At 34.3% G+C, this 6,103-nt stretch overlaps 1 pseudogene; it reads right to left on the minus strand.

Moving 5' to 3' along the window:
• Positions 1-304: 304 nt before the first annotated feature.
• LOC114619497 lies at positions 305-694 on the minus strand (annotated as a pseudogene).
• Between the last annotated feature and the right edge of the window lie 5,409 nt (positions 695-6,103).

Consider the following 6,103-nt stretch of genomic DNA (forward strand, 5'->3'; position numbering starts at 1 on the left):
GACTTTGGACTAGGACAAGGAAGTAGGCTTAAGATGAGTACAGCTGAGGGATGTGTTCTTTGTATCTTGATGAGTCCTGTTGAGAACCTGAATATTCTAGTCATAGGATCTTTGTTTATGCTTTGTTTGCTCCTTATCTACTCTATTTATGCCTTGTTTGTTCTGTGACTACTTTTTTTATGCTTTAAGATAAAGCATAAACAAAGGATTCCTTATATGTACTTTAGGATTCTTTTTTTTTAATTTTTTTTTGTTCCTAAGTTTTATTTATGAATTAATACAAAACACTGCAGAGCAATGAGTCTTAATCCTCGTCCTCCTCCTCTTCATCCTGGTTAATCTGGAAGTAACGCAGCTCATAGCTCTCTTTGCTGTTGGCGACAACACGCAGCCAGTCTCGGAGGTTGTTCTTCTTCAAATACTTTTTGGTGAGATATTTCAAATACCTTTTGGAGAAAGGCACCTCGGAAGTGACAGTGATCTTGCTCTTGCTCCGTTCAATGGTCACAACCCCTCCGCCAAGGTTGCCGGCTTTCCCATTCACCTTGATTCTCTCCTGGAGGAACTGCTCAAAATTGGCGGAGTCCATGATCCCATCTTCTACAGGGTGAGTGCAGTCGAGGGTGAACTTCAAAACTTGCTTCTTTTTTTTGCTCCCCTTGGCCACAAGCTTTTTCACAGGCGCCATGGCGGCAGAGGAGGCAGAAAATTTAGGATTCTTTATATGTACTTAGAATGATATAAACGCAGACTGCAAAAAAATAACCTCACTTCAACCTAAAAAAAATAAAAAGGAAGTACTTACCTGAAATGAAGTATAGTGCTTCTATGTTAAGGTTAGAAAATTTGTAACTACTTTAGATCAAGAATCATTTATTTTGTTAGAAAACTACAAATCTTGTTTCAAAGTACACCAAAGGGTAATAAGTTTATAATGTCAGTTGATGCGTAATACTTAAAATTCGACCTAAGAAAAGATTCTATTATAGTAACCAGAGTAGCCAGAAAAGTAATATATATAATATATATTTATATATATATATGTATATGTATATATATATATATATATATATGTGTGTGTGTGTGTGTATTAATGATGATGATGATGTAGGGATTAAGCAATAGGGGATATTCAGAGGGAATTAGTAAGGCAGAAATGGTATAAGGACATAAAGGAGAAAAGGCCAAGAGTTTCTTAAATAAGCATTGGGAAGGAAATGGAATACAAAAAGAAAGGAAAGGGCACTGAAATAGCTAAGCATCTTTGAAAAAGTCATAGGAAAATAATGATAAGTTCATGAAAATGACTTTATATGTACTGTATATACATTTGTTTATTTTATACATGAATTATACATATATACCCATATATACGTATACATATATGGATTACACACATACACACACACACACACATAAAGTTTCCAGGAGACATAGGCAAAAAAGAAGGAAAAAAAAGGAAGAGAGAGAGAGAGAGAGAGAGAGAGAGAGAGAGAGAGAGAGAAAGAGAAAGAGAGAGAGAAAAGGAAAGAAAGGAAAAAGGGAAAAAAAAAGAAATAAAATATTTTCAGGCATGAGAAATATACCTGGTAGTTTTTGGTAGGAAGAATCCCAAAACAATGTATACTACAGCCCTTACCAACTGTTGCCTCCCAGAACTTGAAGGTAAGATTTTATTGCTGAATATAGAAGAAACTTCCTACTGAGGAATAAGCAATCATACTGGAAGTGCCCTGGAAATCTCCCTGAGAGCTGGCTCTCATAGTATTAGAAGTTGTTTTGCAAGCTGGCAAGGGAGGAAAGCATTCAATAATCCTACCAAGATGTAAAGATATAAAACACAACATTATCTGACCTGGCAAAGTCTGTATACCCACTAATATTAATGCCATTATGATCTTGTGAATAAGCCACACACATCTCAATTGAATTGAGAGAGTCTCAGTTGGAGAAAATACTTTCTGGTACTGCAAACCTACCTAACTAAACATGGCTGGGAGGCATAGACCCTAGATGACAACCTTCAGCTTTAATTTTCCTAAAACAACATAATTTTGCCAAAGACAAATGTAGCTCTCACCTATAATCATAGAAGCCTCTTTTTGGAGGATATGGAGACTGTTATAAAGACCTACATCTGGCAGTATAGAATAATTAATTGTTGTGTGCCTGGCTCCAACTGGTAAATCTACACCTCACTCTTACTTCACCTAAGAAAATGAGAATATTACTAAAGATGGGAGAAGAAGATTGTAAGAACCAAAGCAATTAAATAGTTGTTACTTTTTAATGCTTTCTAGACATGAGAATGGATGCTACACCCATAAAATATTGAAAATACTTAACAAAACAAGATAGACATAATAAAAATACCATTTGACATCACAACCAAAATGGGAATATTTCATGGGATGAGACCTGTAGATGAAAAGACTCACGTAATTAGTGACTTCTGGGAGAGGAACAATTGGTTTTTTCCTGAAGACCAAAACCTTACTAAGTTAGTACGTATATAACAAAAAAGTGGTTATGATATTGAGGAGTTAGGAGGAGTTCAGGAAATGCTGAAAATAAAGTATTTATGGTATTCATACATGAAATTCTCAAAACTCCAAAATTAAATAAAACAGTATATTTTCACACTTGCTTTTATACTCACCCAATTTTTCAAATGGTTGCTTCTTATATTGATTAATTTAAGAAATATGTAGTCACAATATCTGTGAGAATGGCTACTCAGAAAATTGGAAGCTAGTCATGAATATAGCTTATTGTACTATAAAATAGTTGTGTTCTCTGGGTGTATGTTTAGGAAACTTTTCACAATCTGAATATATATCCTATTTCACTTTTGTCTTCCTATATCTTCCTCTCCACTGCTCCTATAATTCACTAAACTTTTTCAATCCTTTGTTTTTAGGAACTGTTCATGAGTAGTGAGCATGTGTATTTGTATATGTGGATATTTGGGTGTGTATGAGTGTGTTTAAGGCAATTTAAAGCAAGAACAATGTGTTTTTTTGTTCTTTCTTAAATAAGAATATGAATAAGTGATATTAATTACTGATTGAGACATAAAATAGTTTTGAATAATGCATGATTACACTATTTTAATTTAATCATTTCTTATCAGTAATATACAACTGATTAGGATATCAGGCCATCATACAGATCAAACAGATGGTGTGTACTTTAGAATTTTGTGTAGCATTTGATTTAGTTTGTACAGTTTATTTTTCTCAGAACAGATTACATTGTATTTTGTCCACAAGCAAAGGAAAACAAACCAAATCAAGTGTGTAAAGAGAAGTTGACTTCTTTTCTGTGCTGTAGCATTCTGAGGTATTTATAATACTTTGTTGCCCAATAGGGAAGCATATGATCATATCTAATTTGAGAGCATGGGGAAATTTCATACATCTGGAACCAAGAACATAAAGAGATATGTGTGTGAACAGAACCAAGAATGGGGGTCGGGGGTAGTGGGATTTGAGAGGCAGTGGAGTCACCTGACGAAGTCAGAGGAATCCGTCCAGCATCAGGGTTCATATCTGAGTTTATTACGAAGTCCCTAAGCTTATGTAGAGTGCTTGGGCCAATCCCAAGCCTCTAACTCCTAGGCTAATAGTATCTTGCCACACTGTCACCATGCTCCAATAAGAAGAAGGAAGGTGATGGGGTGCATGGTGGAGGGGAGGTTATCATCACTTGTTAGGACTTCTGTGAAGACAGGAAACAGCCTCTTCCTGGACGTGGTTCCTTTTTGCTGTCTCACTGGTGTTCTGGAAACCATGTTAGATCTAATATCATGTGTAGGACAGAACAGGAGTCACAAAAGCCTGTGGTGCCTCGCTCTCCATCCTCCTGTTCCTTCACAAGGTTGATTTCCACATCTGTCACAGGTGTCTTACTATTCCTTCTTAAACACTGCATAAATACCTTAAGTTTACTATAAGATGTATGCACATGTATTTGTGTGTGTGTGTGTGTGTGTGTGTGTGTGTGTGTGTGTATACACAAACACATATATGTCTTTCTAATGCAGTTAGACTGTGATAGTTTTCTATATGGATGTATTTTCCAAAGGGAAGTATAAGAACTTTCAGTATCCCTTGAGATGATCTTTTCTAATACACATGGAATCTTAAAAGAATACACTGTATTTTCCTGCCTTTGATAAAGATAAGGAGGAAAGCTTCTCAAATAAAATAATTTTAGAATTTCCTCATCTAAAAAATCAATGGTTATACATTTTTTGCTGCTAATAATTTTCACAAATTTTCCTTTAAAATAGTCAATGATGTCAAATATGAAACATTTTTTTCAACTTAGGCAACTAACTTTTTCTTAGTAAACAATAAAGAAAATCAGGAATCCAATGTACAATACTATAGATATAGGAAAACTGAAACAAACAATAAGTATACATTTCTTTATGATAGTCTATATATGTAAAAATGCAAGCACATATAACTGTTTATTTTGTATTTAGTGACATGCTTCTACGCTGTGAACTTATGATTTAGGCACCACATTAAGAAGAGAAATAAAAAATAGTTTGGAAGAGAGAGCATAGATAGAAGGAAGACTAAGATTCTTGTGGATGCAGAGCATTTGAGCTGTCGTTTTCAGTGCTGTCTTTGAATACGTTATCATTTCTTTGGTTTTCTTTGTTTTATAGATGTCATGTGTCATGAGATGCAGCTTTACTCTGGTTTTATTGCCTGTCATAGTCACAGTTGACAAAGCCAGTCTTTTCTCTGTCAGTCTGAGTCCAACTATACTGCTGGCTTTCTCCTACAGTGTAGAAAATTTATTGCAAGGCAAGATGCATTTTATGCTTACAGCTATTGTAGCAGTGTTGGCAATAATAACACTACATCCCCACAAATAACTGTTATCTGTAACAGAAGAGACCCACCTTCTGAAGCACAATATACTGAATTTGAGAATATTTATAGTAAAGACAATACTGTTTTTTAAATCTTCCATTGGTAGTTTGAATTCCAAATTGTTTATAATAGTGTAATGCTTGTTTTAAACCCTGAATTAAGCTAAGATGTAAACAAACATAATTTGTTGTGTATATCTTAATGTTGAAAAAAAGCATATGCAAAATATGTCAAGGTATGAAGTTTCCATGAAAGAGTGAAATGAAATGGAAATTTTGGTTTTCTTCTACATAGAGGAAAGAGGAGCAAAAACATCTCCACTATTTTTACTTTCAAGCGTTGTCAAGAAAAAAAAATACATAACATATCATTACCTCTATACTAATTTTCCTCATCAATAAAATTAACTAAATAATAGTACCTGTTCCCCAGAGTTATGGCAACATTGAAAGGCATTATTATGTTTGTGAATTAAAAGACTGTTGCCAGGAAGTTTATACCAAACAAATGTATATGTACTCATATGTGATTGCCACTTTTCTTCTTGTGACATCTTCTGGGCATTTCAATTATCTGTAATGTAACAAAAACATTTTTAGTTATCAGCTACTAAAGCCACTTGGAAAATTTGAAGTTGGTAATAATTTCACCCTTGGACTTGGGACCTCTGTCATCTCTAAGAAGATGTAGATATCTTGCCTCTTCCTCTACCTCTTACTATTTCATATATAACTTTCTTCCTTGTTTTCCTGATTTATCCATGCCTGATTCAGTAAGCCCAGATTTTTTTTAAAGCTGTTCATTTTCTCTGTTTGCAGTGGAAACTCTTTGATGTTATTAACCAAATCATTTATATTGTCCTTCATGAAGATTCTCCTACTTTCTGGGTCTGAATGAAAACTGGTCTGAATTCAACTTAAGAATGAACTGATTAGGATATTCGCCTTCCACTGTGAAACCCACCCACATCGCCCAACGCTCCTCATCTCAATTTTCTGCTTATTTTGATATCTAAAGGTAATGACATTGTTATTTTTTTCTCTCCATTCTCATTTAGTCCAGATCTAGCACACAAATATCACGTTATCATAAAGCACACCCTGATGTTTTCTGAAGAGATCACTATATTCATGCTTATCAATTTCCAGAAAATATTATTTATCAGAATAAATTGAGAATATATCATATAGATTTTATTGTAAATGATAATG

Source organism: Grammomys surdaster, unplaced genomic scaffold (assembly GCF_004785775.1).
Source record: "Grammomys surdaster isolate TR1022 unplaced genomic scaffold, NIH_TR_1.0 150, whole genome shotgun sequence".
NCBI classification, from domain to species: domain Eukaryota; kingdom Metazoa; phylum Chordata; class Mammalia; order Rodentia; family Muridae; genus Grammomys; species Grammomys surdaster.